Source organism: Macaca thibetana, chromosome 13, assembly GCF_024542745.1.
Source record: "Macaca thibetana thibetana isolate TM-01 chromosome 13, ASM2454274v1, whole genome shotgun sequence".
Classification (NCBI taxonomy): domain Eukaryota; kingdom Metazoa; phylum Chordata; class Mammalia; order Primates; family Cercopithecidae; genus Macaca; species Macaca thibetana.
This window is the reverse complement of record NC_065590.1, coordinates 80,051,015-80,069,831: the sequence shown is the minus strand read 5'-3', so window position 1 is coordinate 80,069,831 and position 18,817 is coordinate 80,051,015. Positions and strand designations below refer to the sequence as shown.

The window sequence follows — 18,817 nt, the reverse complement described above, 5'->3', positions numbered from 1 at the left end:
TATTCTTCTATAAAATGTGTCCATCTATTCTCAGACTTATTCTTCCATGTGAGTCTTCAAAACACTTCGTTCAGTTCTCTCTCCCTCCCCCCAAAACCTGTTGGGTATTATTTGAAATGTTATTCTATTCATTTGTTTATTTGTGATGTGGAAATCCCGGACATGAGACAGCTGGAGAAGAGTATCTCAAATTCTGTGTACAAACTAATCTAAGTTCCAAGGTTCACCCCTAAACTATGCATGTGCAGAACATGCCCAAAGACGCATAGCAAAGGCTCTGAGAATGAAACTAAAATGTAAATATAAATCAACATCCAAGTCCCAGACCAACCCCTGAGTGGTGCACGGAGGGACAGACCCAAACAGCAGAGCAAAGTCTTCCAAAACTGAACTGACTGATGTGGGAATCCATAGAACTTGTGGTCTGAATCTCACTGTGTGGGTGGCCTGTTAAAACAAAGAAACAAATGAAAATCAACATTAACCAGCTCAGCGCTGTGGCTCACGCCTGTAATCCCAACATTTTGGGACACTGAGGTGGGTGGATGGCTTAGGCCCAGGAGTTAGAGACCAGCTTGGGCAACAAAGTGAGACTCCCATCTCTACCAAAAGATAAAAAATTTAAAAAAATTAGACAGGAGTGGTGGCTTGCACCTGTGGTCCCAGCTACTCAGGAGGCTGAGGAGGGAGAACTGTTTGTAGCCAAGGAGGCAGAGGTTGCAATGAGCCAAGATCTCGCCACTGCTCTCTAGCTCTGACAACAGAGCTAGACCCTGTGTAAGAAAAAAAAAAGAGGCCGGGCGCGGTGGCTCAAGCCTATAATCCCAGCACTTTGGGAGGCCGAGACGGGCGGATCACGAGGTCAGGAGATTGAGACCATCCTGGCTAACACAGTGAAATCCCGTCTCTACTAAAAAATACAAAAAACTAGCCGGGCGAGGTGGCGGCGCCTGTAGTCCCAGCTACTCGGGAGGCTGAGGCAGGAGAATGGCGTAAACCCGGGAGGTGGAGCTTGCAGTGAGCTGAGATGCTGAGATCCGGCCACTGCACTCCAGCCCGGGCAGCAGAGCGAGACTCCGTCTCAAAAAAAAAAAAAAAAAAAACAAGGAAGAAGAAAAGAAAAGAAAAAGGAAAATCAACACTATCCAGAAGGTATAACAGAACTCAGAGCCTCAGAACAAAATATTCAGAATATAAAGAACCAGGAAAATCTGATCAGTTCTATCAGTTCTCAAGGGGAAAGACAATCAACAGATGCCAGCCCCAATGTTGGGATTACCAAAGACTTTAAAGCTGCTATTAAAATCATTCTCCAAGGAGAAAAGGTGAACATTCTTGAAATGAATGAAAAGGTAGACATTTAAGAGATGATTAGGTCATGACAGTCTGCCCTCATGAATAGATTAATGTCACTATCATGGGAGTGGGTTCATTATCCCAAGAGTGGGTTTGTTATAAAAGTGAGTTCAGGGCTGGGTGCGGTGGCTTATGCCTGTAATCCCAGCACTTTGGGAGGCTGAGGTCAGCGAGGATCACCTGAGATCAGGGGTTTGAGACCACCCTGGCCAACATGGAGAAACCTCGTCTCTACTAAAAATACAAAATTAACCAGGCGTGATGATGCACACCTGTAATCCCAGCTACTCAGGAGGCTGAGGCACAAGAATTGCTTGAGCCTGGGAGGCAGAGGTTGCAGTGAGCCGATATCGTACCACAGCACGCCAGCCTGCGACAGGGTGAGACTCTGTCTCAAAAAAAAAAAAAAAAAAAAAAAAAGAGTTCAACGAGTTCAGCCCTCTCTTGGCTCCTTCCCTCCCTCCCCAACCATACACAAACATGCAACCACAAACTCTCTTGCCCTTCTGCCTTCCACCACAGGATGACAAAGCCAAAAAAGAGAAGGCCTTCACCAGAGGTGGCCCCTCAATCTTAGACTTCCCAGCCTCCAGAACCATGAGCCAAATAAATTTCTTCTTTTGATAAATCATGCAGTCACTGGTATTCTGTTATAGTAATTCAAAACAGACTAAGACAGCCCATATGCTTTCATTTTCCAAAATTGTGTTGACATATTTTGACTCCTGTCATAATTTTTCCCTTCTCTTTAACCCTGTGAGTTTATGGTCCTTTTATTTCTTTACTGTTATTACAGTGGGGATTTGGGAGGGAACAGATAAATGCATATTCAGTCTTTCGTGTTCACTTACACAAGCTCTTCTTTAATCAAGTCTACAACATAAATATAGTTTAGGAAATGAATACTACTTTTTCATGAATGCATATAAGTCTATCTCTGGGGCCAGGTTCTCTGACAGAAAATATAGGTGTTTACCAGTCACGTTCCCAATAATTGTCTCCATGAAAGCCATTGGATTTTTCGGTTCCAAGGGAGACACACTTAAAAGGACTGCCACATGGTTTCCAGTCCGGCTGCCAGAATTGCCAGTGCTACTTGGGCTGTGATGAAACAGAGTTCACACAGTCTGACAGACAAGTGGTTTTACGTGGGGGCTGTGAGAGCTGGGGCAGCCCACTGACAGTGGTAAGCTGGAGATCTGGCAAAAGGGTTGTGGGTTTCTGTATGTCTATGAGTAGCATCCCAGTATTCACACATATAATCAGCACCCAAAAAGGCCTTTTCATTACCTACATTGTAATCACCCCCTTATGGAAGCTCATAAAAATAGTGTTGAAATAGCATTGACTCCCATAGGAAACATTGCCTTTCCTCCTCATCATTTCTACAGCACCTTGATCTTCAGTCCCAAGGGGTCTTTGAAAAGGCAGTCATACTCAATTAAGTGTCTTCCAAACAGAGATAACTCCAGGGTCTCAGGAAGCAGCTGGCCTGTGTTTCACTCTCTTCTGGGTGCTGCAGCAAAGCTACAGAACACTAGGTGGTGGTTTTTTAAATTTTGGATGGCACAAATGTAAACTGGTAACATGCCCTATACACATCTTAGTTTTAAAAACACTGTCCCTGTTCATCTTAGTCAGCCGACTCTGAGCATTTTTATTTTATTCTGTAATATTATAAAACTGTGATCTTTGATCTCCCCCTGCTGCCTCCCTTCCAACCCCACCCCCAACCACTGCCTCCAAAAAGCACACACACACACACACACCCCCCCACACGCACACGATACTAGCCACCCTTATGCTTATGTGAAAATGCTGGGCTGTGTAAACTGGAACTCCCTTGAAAAGATGGAGGTGTTGTCCCCCTGTAGGGTTGGCCAGATTTAGAAATAAAAATATAGAATGTTGGCCGGGCGCGGCGGCTCACGCCTGTAATCCCAGCACTTTGGGAGGCCGAGGCAGGCAGATCACGAGGTCAGGAGATCGAGACCATCCTGGCTAACACGGTGAAATCCTGTCTCTACTAAAAATACAAAAAATTAGCCGGGTGCGGTGGCGGGCGCCTGTAGTCCCAGCTACTCAGGAGACTGAGGCGGAGAATGGTGTGAACCCAGGAGGCGGAGCATGCGGGATCGCGCCACTGCACTCTGGCCTGGGTGACAGAGCGAGGCTCTGTCTCAAAAAACAAAAACAAAACAAAACAAAACAAAACAACAACAAAAAAATACAGGATGCCCAATTGAAACTGAATTTCAGATAAACAATGAATAGGCAACCCCAGGCACTGAGGATGAACTTCGATTGAGCAGAGTGTTAATCCTCTCCTCGTTGCTAGTGATTGGTTTGGGGGTGGGCTCATAACACAGTTCTGACCAATTGGAGTAGAGGAGAAATCTTCCAAGGGCTTCTGAGAAAGATTTCCCTCCCTAATTAAAAACAGAGAGAGTGTGTGTTCCTTATGCTTCCTGCCTTCAGTGATCATCACGTGAAGATATGGTGCTGGGAACAGCGGAGATCATCTTGTCACCGGGAAGGGAAAGTCACGAGAAAGTCAGAGAGACTGAGCCAGAACTCTGACATTGTGGAACTTCTGAATTAGGCAGCTCGGGGATTCTCTTTTCCAGGCCTTTTATGGGAAATAATGAATGTCCTCAGTTTGAGTCACTTTTAGTTGGGTGTTCTGTTTGTGCTGCTGAAAGCACCCTCAATGATTTAGCTGAAAGTTTCTGAAGCTCACTCAACAAGTATTAAATTGCTGTGGTTAGTAGACCCAGAACTCAGCTAAAGAAACTTATCTCACTCAAATAAACAAAATTATATTATTAGAAGATCCACTGGTCCAAAAGTGTTGCACGGGTCTGTCTCAACTTCTCACAGTTTAGGAATCACAGAAACCCTCCCACAGACTTTGAGAAGTGGGCAGGAGACAGGATGAATTGGCTGTTCTTGCTAACAGTTCTCTGTGTCCTCGCTGTCATTAACAGCTTCAGAGATCTGAACTGGCTTCATGAGGAAGTGCTAGCCAGGCAGGCCAATTCTGTGGGACAGATGGCTGCTGTTTCACAATTGTAGACATTAGAAGGGCAACCTTTAGCCCAGAAGCTGGGGTTGGTGATCCTGAGATATCATTAGCATCTATGGCATCTGTGCTGTCACTTTTGATCACAGTGTGGATAGTACCCACTGTTCATTTGTTTTATTTCTAACCACTCTAAAATGAATGCAATTTATCGAATATTTAACAGCACAATTCTGACATATGGCAAACTTTTTTTTTTTTTTTTGAGGAGTTTTTGCTTTGTCGCTCAGGCTGAAGTGCAATGGCGCCATATTGGCTCCCTGCAATCTCTGCCTACTGGGTTCAAGTGATTCTCCTGCCTCAGGCTCCCGAGTAGTTAGGATTACAGGCACCCGTCACCATGCCCAGCTAATTTTTGTATTTTTAGTAGAGATGAGGTTTCACCATGTTGGCCAGGCTGGTCTCCAACTCTTGACCTCAGGTGATCCACTCCCCTTGGCCTCCCAAAGTGCTAGGATTACACGTGTGAGCCACTAAGCCCGGCCACAAACATTTTATTTTAAAAAATTTTGCATAGATTATATATATACACAGCATATATAGAATTCACACCAATAAGTCTCCCTTCCCTTCTAGTCTCCCTTTTTCTTCTCTAGAAACAACCATTATTATCAGATTCTTGCATATCCTTCTAGGGTTTTGTATACGTGGACAACCATATAAATATGTATAGCTCCCTTTTTAATACCAATGGTAGAACATAATACGCATTGGCCAAACCTTGGAGATTCTCACACATCATCACTTTTAAAACTATCTCATTCTGTTCAAGGGCTGCCTGGGGTTCTGATGCATGGATGTGCGACAAGGTATTAGCCAATATCCTATTGAGAGACAGTGTGATGGACATGCGTCATGTTTCTTGCCTCACCAGCTCCTTTGGAATGCTTCTAATGTTTTTAGAAAAACTCACTCTCCAGTCTCCTTTGAAGCTCCCCAGATCTGTCCAGTTGCACCCTTGCCAGTCTCCAAATCAGAAGTAGTCCCTAGGAGGAAATGGGCTGTGGGAAGGGCATCCATTTTGCTGGCAAGAATCCACCACAAGCTATAGCTTTGAGAGCAGTAGGGGCTATAAAGCAAGTTCCTGCTGCAGAAGGGATATTGGTAGCCCCAGCATGAGTTACAGTTGTGGCTACAGTCAAGTTCTTGTCAGCAGTCCAAATTGCGGCTTGGAGTTCTTGGTGGCAGCTCAACATTCCGGTGTTTTCTTCATCTGGCTATTTCTATGTGTGGTTTGCGACTTTATTTCTTGAGGTTTAGCATCAAGTCTATGCTTCATCCCTCTCAACACTTGTCTTTATAGCAAGTCACTTTTAGCTCACCAACCAGAGTCACATCTGCCACTTGCAACCAAGAATACAGTCTGAGACAGACATGTCATTTTCCTCCCAATTTGTTATTTTTTTAGGACAAAAAGAACCTTGTCATAATTACCCTTCCATATACACCTTTGTGCCTGTGTGTGGGTAAGTCTGTGGCATAAAAATGCTAAAAACAGAATTGCCATATCTGAAGTACTGGGATATTGGGCCAGGCACGGTGGCTCATGCCTGTAATCCCAGCACTCTGGGAGGCCAAGACGGGGAAATCACCTGAGGTCAGGAGTTCAAGATCACCCTGGTCAACATGGTGAAACCCTGTCTCTACTAAAAATAGAAAAATTTGCCAGGCGTGGTGGTGCCCACCTGTAATCCCAGCTACTTGGGAGGTTGCAGCAGGAAAATTGCTTGAACCTGGGAGGCAGAAGTTGCAGTGATTTGAGATTGTGCCACTGTACTCCAGCCTGGGTGACAGAGCAAGACTCTGCCTCAAAAAAAAAAATACTGGGATGAGGCCGGGCGCGGTGGCTCAAGCCTGTAATCCCAGCACTTTGGGAGGCCGAGACGGGCGGATCACGAGGTCAGGAGATCGAGACCATCCTGGCTGACACGGTGAAACCCCGTCTCTACTAAAAAAAATACAAAAACTTAGCCGGGCGAGGTGGCGGGCGCCTGTAGTCCCAGCTACTCGGGAGGCTGAGGCAGGAGAATGGCGTAAACCCGGGAGGCGGAGCTTGCAGTGAGCTGAGATCCGGCCAGTGCACTCCAGCCTGGGCGACAGAGCGAGACTCCGTCTCAAAAAAAAAAAAAAAAAAAAAAAAAAAAATACTGGGATGTTGATGGCTACTGCCAAATTGACCTCAATGCAATTTTACCAATTTGCACTCCTGCCAAAAATGCATTGCCACACCCTGGTCAGCAGTGTATTATCAAAATTTTTTTAACTTTGCCATTCTGAGAGGTGAAAGGAATATCTCATAGTAGTATGCTTTTCACTTGTCTTACTAGGGGATGAAGTTTTTATATACTAAAAGACATTTGTATTTTCTTTTCTGTGAACTGTCTACATTTTTGCTTATTATTTTATTAACTATAGGCCTTTTACTTGCTAATTTGTTGGAATTCTTTATATACTAAAATAATTAGTCTGATGTTTAATTTTTATATAGTGAAATTTAGAAATCACTTATTTTATGACTTCTGAGCTTCAAGCTGAGAAAGGACTTCCTGGCTGGGTGCAGTAGCTCACACCTATAATCCCAGCACTTTGGGAGGCTGAGGCCACTGGATGGCTTGAGCCCAGGAGTTTGAAAGCAGCCTGGGCAACAGAGGGGGAGTCATTTCTACTAAAAATAAAAAATTAGCCAGACATGGTGGCACTTGCCTGTGGTCCCAGCTACTGGGGAGGCTGAGGTGGGAGGATCGCTTGAGCCTAGGAGGTCAAAGCTGCAGTAAGTCATGATCATGCCACTGTACTACAGCTTAGGAGACGAAGTGAGATCCTGTCTCAAAATAAAGAAAGGAAGGAAGGAAGGAAAGAAAGAAGGAAAGGAATGGCCAGGATGATGACTCACACCTGTAATCCCAGCACTTTGTGAGGTGGAGGCAGGCAGATGACCTGAAGTCAGGAATTTGAGACCAGCCTGGGCAACATAGCAAGACCTTGACTCTACAAAAATTAAATAAGCAAATTAGCCAGGTGTAGTGGTGTGCACCTGTAGTTCCCGCTACTTGGGAGGTTGGGGCAGGAGGATCTCTTGAGCCCAGGAGTTTGAGGCTACAGTGAGCTATGTTCTTGCCACTGCACTCCAGCCTGGGCAACAGAGAAAAACCCTGTCTAAAAAAAAAAAAAAAAAAAAAAAAAAAAAAAAAAAAAAGACACAAGAATTAAATATAAAGACAAAGTGGCATTAAACATTAGAAAAAACAGGGCCGGTGGTGGTGGCTCACGCCTGTAATCCTAGCACTTTGGGAGCCCAAGGCAAGCAGATCACAAGGTCAAGAGTTCAAGACCAGCCTGACCAACATAGAGAAATTCCATCTCTACTAAAAGTACAAAATTAGCCTGGCACGGTGGCGCATGCCTGTAATCCCAGTTACTCGGGAGGCTGAGGCAGGAGAATCTCTTGAACTCGGGAGGTGGAGGTTGTGGTGAGCTGAGATTGTGCCATTGCACTCCAGCCTGAGCAACAAGAGAGAAAACTCTGTCTCAGAAGAAGAAGAAGAAGAAGAAGAAGAAGAGGAGGAGGAGGAAGAATAAGTAGTTAGAAAAACATACCAGGTAAACAACTAACCAAAGGGAAACATGTTACATTGATATTCAGAAATAAATCTTATCATCCCCTTTTCCTCTCTACCACAGAATAGAATTGAAAGTTCAGAAAGCAACCTTTTTGTGTATGGTCTACTGATTTTCAGTGAGGGTGCCAAGACTATTGAATGGGGAAAAATGGTCCCTTCAACAAATGGTTTTGGGACTGCCTTATACATGCTGGCCAAGAAATGAAGTTAGGTCACTACCTCACATCATATACAAAAATTAATTCAAAATAGACCACAGGCAAGTGGATGGCTTGAATCCAGAAGTTCAAGACCAGCGTAGGCAACATGGTGAACTATCTCCAAAAAATTTAAAAATTAGCCAGGCATGGTGGCATGCACTTGTGGTCCCAGCTACTCAGGAAGCTAAGGTGGGAAGATCACCTGAGCCCAGGAGGTTGAGGCTGCAGTGAGCCATGATCACATCACTGCACCCCAGCCTGAGCAACAGAGTGAAACTCTGTCTCAAAAAAAAAAAAAAAAAAAAAAAAAAAAAAGGTCAGGCCCGGTGGCTCACGCCCGTAATCCTAGAACTTCGGGAGGCCGAGGCAGGAGGATCACAAGTTCAGGAGATTGAGACCAGCCTGACCAACATGGTGAAACCCCGTCTCTACTGAAAATACAAAAATTAGCTGGGTGTGGTGGCACATGCCTGTAGTCCCAGCTACTCAGGAGCTGAGGCAGGAGAATTGCTTAAACCCGTGAGGTGGAGGTTGCAGTGAGCTGAGATCACACCAGTGCACTCCAGCCTGGGTGACAGAGTGAGACTCCACCTCAAAAAAACAAAAAAACAAACCAAAAAAAAAAAAACAGTAAGGGAAATTGTGTGCCCAGGGAGAGAAGGTATATGGGAACTCCCTGTACTCTCCTATCAATTAAAAAAAAAAACCAAAAAACTAAAACTGCTCTAAAATTAAAAATAAAATACAAGAAAGAAAACCTCTGCAATGAGAACAACTTCATACCTACTAAGATAAAAAAAAAAAAAAAAAAAAGATGGACACTAACAAGAGTTGACAAGAATTTGGAGAAATAGAAACTTTTTTTTTTGAGACAGAGTCTCGTTTTTTCGCCCAGGCTGGAGTGCAGTGGCGGGATCTCCGCTCACTGCAATCTCCGCCTCCCGGGTTCACACCATTCTCTTGCCTCAGACTCCCGAGTTGCTGGGACTACAAGCACCCGCCACCACGCCCAGCTAATTTTTTGTATTTTTAGTAGAGACAGAGTTTCACCATGTTAGCCAGGATGGTCTCGATCTCCTGACCTCGTGTTCCACCCACCTAGGCCTCCCAAAGGAAATAGGAACACTTGTAAGTTTGCTGCTGGGAATATAAAGTTTGCAACCACTCTGGAAAACAGTCTGCTAATTCCTTAAAAGGCTAAATGTAATTACCATATATCCCAGCAATTCCACTCCTAGGTATATAACTAAAAGAAATGAAAACATGTCCACACAAAAACTGGTACATGAATGTTCATTGTGGCATTATTCGTAACAGCCAAAAATGGAAACAATCCAAATGTCCATGAACTGATGAATAGATAAACAAAATGTAGTACATCCATGAATGGAAAATTATCAGTCAGGCGCAGTGGCTCACGCCTGTAATTCCAGCACTTTGGGAGGCCAAGGCAGGTGGATCATGAGGTCAAGAGATTGAGATCATCCTGGCCAACATGGTGAAACCCTGTCCCTACTAAAAATACAAAAATTAGCCGGGCGTGGTGGCACATGCCTGTAATCCCAGCTACTCAGGAGCCTGAGACAGGAGAATCACTTGAACTCGAGAAGCAGAGGTTGCAGTGAGCCGAGATCACGCCATTGCACTCCAGCCTGGGTGACAGAGTGAGAATCCATCTCAAAAAAAAAGAAAACAGAAAAAAGAAAATTATCAAAATGTAGTACACCTTTTTTTTTTTTTTTTTTTTTTGAGATGGAGTCTTGCTCTTGTTGCCCAGGCTGGAGTGTGGTGGCATGCTCTCGGCTCACTGCAACCTCCACCTCTCAGGTTCAAGTGATTCTCCTGCCCCAGCCTCCCAAGTAGCTGGGATTACAGGCATCCACCACCACCTCTGGCTAATTTTTTGCATTTTTAGTAGAGACAGGGTTTCACCATGTTGGTCAGGCTGGTCTTGAACTCCTAACTTCAGGTGATCCACCCACCTCGGCCTCCCAAAGTGCTGGGATTACAGGCGTGAGCCACCACACCCAGCCCAAAATGTAGTACATCTACATTGTAAAGGAATGAAGTCCTGATGTATGCTACAACATGGATAAACCTTGAAAACATTATGGTAAGTGAAGAAGTCAGGCACAAAAGGCCACATATTTTATGATTCCATTTACATAAAATGTTCAGAATAGAAATCCCTAGCATCAGAAAGTACAGTCCCACACCACAGTGTCACTGGAGGCCACGTAGGAAGCACTCTTCCCCAGCCAGGGTGTGTCAGCAGAGACTAGTGGGGAGCCTGAACTTAACACCCCTGCCCAAACGTAATGAGGTGCTCTTCCCAGGGTGTTAACGGGGGCTCTGTGGGGAACCTGGCCTTCTGCTCCCACCTCATAACAAGGTGATTAGAATACCTGTACAATCAGCAAACCCAGATTTGAGAAAAAAACACAACTGATTCTTGGCAACACGGTAGGAGAGTCATGTGTGTGCGATTGCTTCAGAGTAGCCACTAGCTGTGGGATTTCAGTGGGCTTTGCCCACTAGTCAGTATGTTTTGCAGAGTAAATGGAAAGCTTCTTTCAATCTGTCAAGGTGATTAAACCAGGTTGGTTAGGATCACTACTGCATTTCTACGTGCAAATAATGCAAGTTAATTGAGCCTTAATAATCCAAGCCTGCTTGCCACTTTGAAATAACAGTGCCTATGCAAAGACAGAGGGGAGCTCACTATAAGCACCATCCATACTTTGGATATTGGGGACCCCTTGTGGACAATTCAGACAGAGCGAGGGCTCTCTGAGATTGCCTGTCAAAACCAAGCAACAAAAATTCACACATAAAAAACTGAATGGAAAGCCACACAGATGTGGCACTCACGTCGTCCAGGAAAAGCAGTTTCTCTGCTTTTGTCATGCAAGACAATCAGATTAGTCTGTAAGTTTAATACAATCCTAATAAAATCTTAATAGGGTTTTAAAATTAGAATTGGAGAATTCTGATTCTCTTTTGGAAGAGAAATGTTCAATAACAGCCAAAAAAAAAAAAATCTTTAAAAAGATTATGAGTGGGAATTTTCCCTGCCATATATGAAAATGTAGATCTAAATATACAGAAAGTTTATAAATATAACTCGATTTTGCAATATAAATGTAGCTTATGATAGTGGTGGCATTTAAGGCCTTGAAGGAAAACTGGCTTTTTCAATAAATTGTGTGAGATAATTGGCTATCCACGGAAGGGGAAAAAAACATTAGATTGAATCTTATACCCCATCACATCAAACACAGGTGGTAAAATGATTAAACATTTAAAGACAAAAGTTTAAATATTAAATATTTATTTATTTATTTATTTTTTTTTATTTTTTTTTTTTGAGACGGAGTCTCGCTCTGTCGCCCAGGCTGGAGTGCAGTGGCGTGATCTCGGCTCACTGCAAGCTCCGCCTCCCGGGTTCACGCCATTCTCCTGCCTCAGCCTCCCGAGTAGCTGGGACTACAGGCGCCCACAACCGCGCCCGGCTAATTTTTTGTATTTTTAGTAGAGACGGGGTTTCACCGTGGTCTCGATCTCCTGACCTTGTGATCCGCCCCCCTCGGCCTCCCAAAGTGCTGGGATTACAGGCGTGAGCCACCGCGCCCGGCTAAATATTAAATATTTAAACTGTATTTTAGTAATATTGGGGTGGCAAACGCCTTCCTCAACAAAATACAAAACCCAGGAGCTGGGTTGGGCACGGTGGCTGGGCCAGGCACAGTGGCTTACGCCTGTAATCCCAGCACTTTGGGAGGCCGAGGTGGGTGGATCACGAGGTCAGGAGATGGAGACCAGCCTGACCAACATGGTGAAATCTTGTCTCTACTAAAAATACAAAAATTAGCCAGGCATGGTGGTGCGTGCCTGTAATCCCAGCTACTCCAGACGCTGAGGCAGGAGAATCACTTGAACCCGGAAGGCAGAGGTTGCAGTGAGCCGAGATCGCTCCACTGCACTACAGCCTGAGCAACAGGGCAAGTCTCCATCTCAAAAACAAACAAACAACAGGAGCTATAAAAGACTGAGAGATTTGCGTTCATAAAATTTAAAAGTTACGTTAAAAGAAACACTAAAATAATCAATTTAAAGGAAAAGGAAGTGAGGGGAAAAAACTGTTGCACAAAATTACTATTCAGAACATACACAGAGTTCTGACAATGTTTTAAATTGATGAAGGATGTGATCAGGAAGTTCACAGAAAAATCTAAATCAAAAAAGAAGCAAAAGGAAGAGGAGAAAAGAAAGAGAAAAAGAGTGAAAGGTGCTCAAACTCAATACTAATCAAACAAAGCAAATTAAATGAGATTTTCTTTTTTACCCATCAGATTATTCAACATTTAAGATAGTCCATCTAAAGCTACAGTTTTTGCTATGTGATGCTCTAGCTGTAGTACATTTTTTTTTTTTTTTTTTTTTTTTTTTTTTTTTGAGACGGAGTTTCTCTCTTTTTACCCAGGCTGGAGTGCAATGGTACAATCTCGGCTCACCGCAACCTCCGCCTCCCGGGTTCAAGCGATTCTCCTGCCTCAGCCTCCTGAGTAGCTGGGATTACAGGCACGTGCCACCACGCCTGGCTAATTTTGTATTTTTAGTAGAGACGGGGTTTCTCCATGTTGGTCAGGCTGGTCTTGAACTCCCTACCTTAGGTGATCCACCTACCTCAGCCTCCCAAAGTGCTGGGATTACAGGCTGCTGCAGTACATTTTTAAAGGATTTATAATTTCCAGTGTGATTTTCTCTTTAATGCAGATGTTATTTAGGAGTATTTTTAAACTTCCAGATGTATAGGGCTTTAAGAAATACTTTGGCCGGGTGCAATGGCTCACACCTGTAATCCCGGCACGTTGGGAGGCCAAGGCGGGCAGATTGTTTGAGCCTAGGAGTCTGAGACCAGCCTGGGCAACATGGTAAGATAAGACCCGCATCTCTGCAAAGAAAATTCAAAAGAATTGACCAAGAGTGGTGGTGTGCACCTGTAGTCCCAGGTACTCAGGAGGCTGAGGTATGAGGATCACTAGAGCCCAGGAGGTTGAGGCTGCAGTGAGTGATGATTGCACCATTGCACTCCAGTCTGGGCGACACAGTGAGACCCCGTCTCAAGAAAAAAGGAAAGATGGAAGGAAAGAAAGAAGGAAGGAAGGAAGGGAGGGAGGGAGGGAAGGATTTTAGTATTAGTAATACAGGAATTGTTCCTGTATTATTAATACTAAAATATTATCCTTTATAAATTGTATAAAAAGGCATAGAAATTCTGTGATAGCCATGTCTAAATCAAAAAGATTTTTTTTTTTTAAAAAAAAGCATAGAGAGATAAGAGATCAGGCCCCTCTTACCCCTGTCTCCCTTCCTGTTGGCCCCTCTCTCAGCCAGCCATCATTGTTAGTTTCTTCCATAGTACTCTAGAGATAGTTTATGCATATGCAAACAAGTACTGACATATTCTTTTGCTCATCATTTTTACTAGAAATGGTGGTATATTACATGTTATTCTGCGTCTTGCTTTTTCTCCTTAATAATATATTGAAAATAGACAGCAATGCCAATGATCATCATATGATATCAATAGATTAAAAATATTTACCATGAGATACACGCATTTAATACATACACATTTGTAATGTTTAAAGTGAACCTCTAGGCTGGGCGCAGTGACTCATGCCTATAATCCCAGCACTTTGGGAGGCCGAGGTAGGTGGATCACCTGAGGTCAGGAGTTCGAGACCAGCCTGGACAACGTGGTGAAACTCCGTCTGTACGAAAAACACAAAAATTAGCCTGGCATGGTGGCAGGTGCCTGTAATCCCAGCTACTCGGGAGGCTGAGGCCGAAGAATTGCTTGAACCCGGGAGGCAGAGGTTGCAGTAAACAGAGGTCGCGCCACTGCACTCCAGCCTGGGTGACAAGAGCGAAACTCTGTCTCAAAGAGAAAATAAATAAATAAATAAAGTGAACCGCTATGATGTCCACTACAATAGTGCTGGTACTTTTAAAGCAAATCCCTGACCACATCATCAACCCTCTTCCCTCAAGGAGCCACTATCCTGACCTTGGGGTTAATCATTGCCTTGCCTTTTTTCATGGTTTTACCACCTTCCTATGGGGCCAAGAATAATAGAACTTAATTTTTTCCATGTTGAACTTTAACGAAGAGAATCAGTGTTTCCTTCTGTGACTTGCTCTCTTTTGATCAACATTGTTCTGTCAATGTGTGTGGTTGTGGTTAATTTGTTTGCCATTGCTACATAGCACCCCTATAAGCACGTAATACTACATTGTATGGACTTTTGGGTTGTCTCCAACTTGGGGTTGTTTTTGTTTTGTTTCTTTTTTCCTTTTTTTTTTTTTTTTTTTTTGGCAGAGTCTTGCTCTGTTGCTCAGCCTGGAGTGTAGTGGCGCGATCTCAGCTCACGCTGGGATCACAGACGTGCACCACCACCACGTGTGGTTAATTTTTGTTGTTGTTGTAGTAGAAATGGGGTTTCTTCATGTTGGCCAGGCTGGTCTGGAACTCCTGAGCTCAAGTGATCTGCCCACCTCAGCCTCTCAAAGTGCTAGGATTACAGACGTGAGTTATGGTGCCTGGCCTGAGGTTAACATGTTATTATGACAGTTCTTGTATGTCTCCTGGTTTAGGGTGACAGTTCCCAAAGTGTGGTCCACGAAACCCTAGGGGTCCTTGAGATCTTTTTTTTTTTTTTTTTTTTTTTTTTTTGAGACAGAGTCTCGCTCTGTCGCCCAGGCTGGAGTGCAGTGGCCGGATCTCAGCTCACTGCAAGCTCCGCCTCCCGGGTTCACGCCATTCTCCTGCCTCAGCCTCCCGAGTAGCTGGGACTACAGGCACCCGCCACCTCGCCCGGCTAGTTTTTTGTATTTTTTAGTAGAGACGGGGTTTCACCGGGTTAGCCAGGATGGTCTCGATCTCCTGACCTCGTGATCCGCCCGTCTCGGCCTCCCAAAGTGCTGGGATTACAGGCTTGAGCCACCGCGCCCGGCGGGGTCCTTGAGATCTTATCAGGGGGTCGCTAAAGTTAACACAGTTTTCTTATACAATAATACTAAAATGTAATTTGCCATTTTCATTCTATGGATATTTGCACTGATATTAGAAAAGCAATCTGGGTAAAACTGCAGCCGTCTTAGCATGAATCAAGTCAGTGGCTCCAAACTGTACCTTGTTTGTAACTGATGTGAGTTCTTCACATCATGTTATGGGTTGTTCCCTGGCTAACTACCTCCCCATGTAGTCCTGGCTGAGGTGAGAGGATTGCTTGAGTTGAGCCTGGGAGACAGAAGTTGTGGTGAGCCAAGATGGTACCACTGCACTACAGCCTAGGCGACAGAGCAAGGCCCTGTCTCAAAAAAGAGAAAAAAGCATATGCAGTTCATGTGTGCGTTGGATCATGATGTAAAATGTATTTCTTACTGTGGGTCTCAGTCAAAAAAGTTTTCAAGCCACTGCTCCAGAAAGATTCTAGAATGATATAGTACCATTGCCACCAACTTAATGCCTCACTGTACTAGGGACTGATGTCCCAGAAAACACTCTGTGAACACAGATAACAATATCCTATCCAAAAGGACATTGTTTTCATGATAACACAAATACAACTTGGTAGGCTACTGGGAGTCATAGACCCTCATTTTAGCTCTGCCTCAAGCACTTACCAGTCAAGCAATCCAGTTACTTTATATATTAAAAATGCAGATGGTATGGGAAGTATTTCTTTCCCAAGGAATATTAGGTAGTATATGAAAAGTGCTTTAAAAACTACAAAGAATAATTATTACAATAACTGATATTTAAGGAATGCATATATATGTACATATATGCATGCAACATAGTTTTGAGTCCTTAACCCTGTGAATTTCACATTTAACAGACGAAGAAACTGAAGCTTAAGGTTAAATGGATGTACCAGTATTTGAACCCAAGCCTTAGACTACACCCTCATAACTATCAAACAGTACTTTTTAAATGCTGCACTGCACGCAGAAAAAGGTTTACTATGTTAGAAATGAAAGAGCATCTTTGCTCTCTGTTACAAGGTTTGAAAGTTATACAGAGAATTGGACCTTTTTGCCACACTTAAATTATCGTAACTCCTGAAAATTTTTAATCCTGTGGCATTCTTAGTTCCTCTTCTATGCAAATATAGTTAAAATAAGAATTTCAGATTGACACCTCGTAGAGTCCTGGGGTGGCACAGCAGTTTCTTTAGCTGTATAAAAGGTGAGGCCTGGCTAGGCGCAGTGGCTCACACCTGTAACCCCAGCACTTTGGGAGGCCAAGGTAGGTGGACCACGAGGTCGAGTTCAAGACCAGCCTGGCCAAGATGGTGAAACCCTGTCCCTACCAAAAATACAAAAAATTAGTCAGGCATGGTGGTGGGCGCCTGTAATCCCAGCTACTCGGGAGGCTGAGGCAGAGAATTACTTGAACCCAGGAGGCGGAGGTTACAGTGAGCTGAGATTGCACCACTGCACTCCGGCCTAAGCAACAGAGTAACTCTTGTGGGGAAAAGAAAGAGATCAGCCTGTTACTGTGTCTATATAGAAAGAAGTAGACATAAGAGACTCCATTTTGTTCCGTATTTGAGATGCTGTTAATCTGTGACCCTACCCCCAACCTTGTCCTTGCAAGAGACATGTGCTGTGGTAACTCAAGGTTTAATGGATTTTGGGCGTGCAGGGTGTGTCTTTGTTCCTAGAAAAGCTAGGTATTGTCCAAGGTTTATCCCCATGTGATAGGATGAAACAATGCCGCTAAAAGGTTTATCTCAAGGCACAGGATTTTCCTTTAAACTTATTCATGTCACAGAGATCCTTGTTCTTATGTCTTACTGCTGATTACCTCCCTAAAAACGATCCTATTGCCCTGCCACTCCCTTATCTTTAAGATGGTAAAGATAATTATCTATAAATACTAAGGGAACTCAGAGACCGGTGCTGGCGTGGGTCCTCTGTAAGTTGAGCGCCGGTCCCCTGGGCCCCCGCTTTTCTTTCTCTATACTTTGTCTCTGTGTCTTCTTTTCTCAAGTCTCTCGTTCCACCTAACGAGAAACACCCACAGGTGTGGAGGGGCAGGCCACCCCTTCAAACTCTGTCTCAAAAACAAAAAAAAAAGCTGAGGCCCTTGCATGTAGCAGGTGATTGATACATATACTGAACAAAGAGGGCCCCCTTTGGCAGATTGGTAGGATAAGGTAGTTAATAAGGAACAGTGCCCTTGGGTCCCAGGGGGAGGGACTACGGAGAATAGGGCAGACCTCGGGGCAGAGTCAACCTGGCACGTTCGGGGACTGTCCTCACTTCTACTGGAAGGATGGACAATTCTTGGAGGACTTAGAGAGAGTGCAGTTCTGGGGCCGGGCGCGGTGGCTCAAGCCTGTAATCCCAGCACTTTGGGAGGCCAAGATGGGCGGATCACAAGGTCAGGAGATCGAGACCATCCTGGCTAACACAGTGAAACCCCGTCTCTACTAAAAAATGCAAAAAAACTAGCGGAGCGGGTTGGCGGGCACCTGTAGTCCCAGCTACTCGGGAGGCTGAGGCAGGAGAATGGCGTAAACCCGGGAGGCGGAGCTTGCAGTGAGCTGAGATCCGGCCCCTGCACCCCAGCCTGGGCGACAGAGCAAGACTCCGTCTCAAAAAAAAAAAAAAAAAAAAAAGAGAGAGTGCAGTTCTGGGCATTACTCACTTTACAATCCCCATGTTTGCAGATATGACCAATGTGGTTTTTTTTTTAATGTAAAGCCCTGGACCAAGGGCAGCAATGAGGGGCATCCTGCTCTCAACTCTCCTATAGACACTGGCTTGGCCAGAAAATGGGTTCAGAGGTCAGGCCCTAAGAATCCAGAGATGATCCCATTCCCTCAACAGTTCTTGGTGCCGTACAATCACCAGTCTCTCCTTCTTGTAGGGCTTGAGCTATAAATTGCCCACTTGTAGTTTTTACAGACATTCTTAGTTTCTGTTGCCTCCGTTGGTAAGACCTTGCCCTAGAAGCAGCTCTACCAGGGCACCTGAACCGGGAAACAAATAAGGCTTGAATTTGGGAGTCTGGCATGATAGATTCAATTACATTCCCCAAAAACAATCTATGAAGGAAAAGGGATTTTGTTTTGTTTTGTTTTAGAGACAAGGTCTTGCTCTGTTGCCCAGGCTGGAGTGCAGTGGTACAATCTTGGCTCACTGCAATCTCAAGCTCCTGGACTCAAGCAATCCTTCCACCTCAGCCTCCCAAGTGGCTGGAACTACAGGCACATGACACCATGCTGGCTAGTTTGTTTGTTTTTGTAGAGACAGGCTCTGATTATGTTGCCCAGGCTGGTCTGGAACTCCTAGCCTCAAGCAACCCCCTTGCCTCAGTCTCCCAAAGGAATCTTTTCTAAATAATAATTATAGGCTTCTTATCTTTCCATCATTGAAGTTTTAATTCACAAGACAAAACAAAATAGGCCTGAGTCCAAGGGCCCCTAGTAAAATGTCTCCATATCTTCTTACATAGACTCACTTCCACCCTACCTAATTCA

At 44.3% G+C, this 18,817-nt stretch overlaps 2 protein-coding genes across 2 annotated transcripts in view; one reads left to right on the top strand and one right to left on the bottom strand.

Moving 5' to 3' along the window:
- The window catches only part of LOC126933728 (EMILIN-1), a 150,440-nt gene that overhangs the window by 112,391 nt on the left and 19,232 nt on the right, over nucleotides 1–18,817 (top strand). The window lies entirely within an intron of this gene.
- Nucleotides 1–18,817, bottom strand: part of PREB (prolactin regulatory element binding) — an 84,857-nt gene that overhangs the window by 61,927 nt on the left and 4,113 nt on the right. The window lies entirely within an intron of this gene.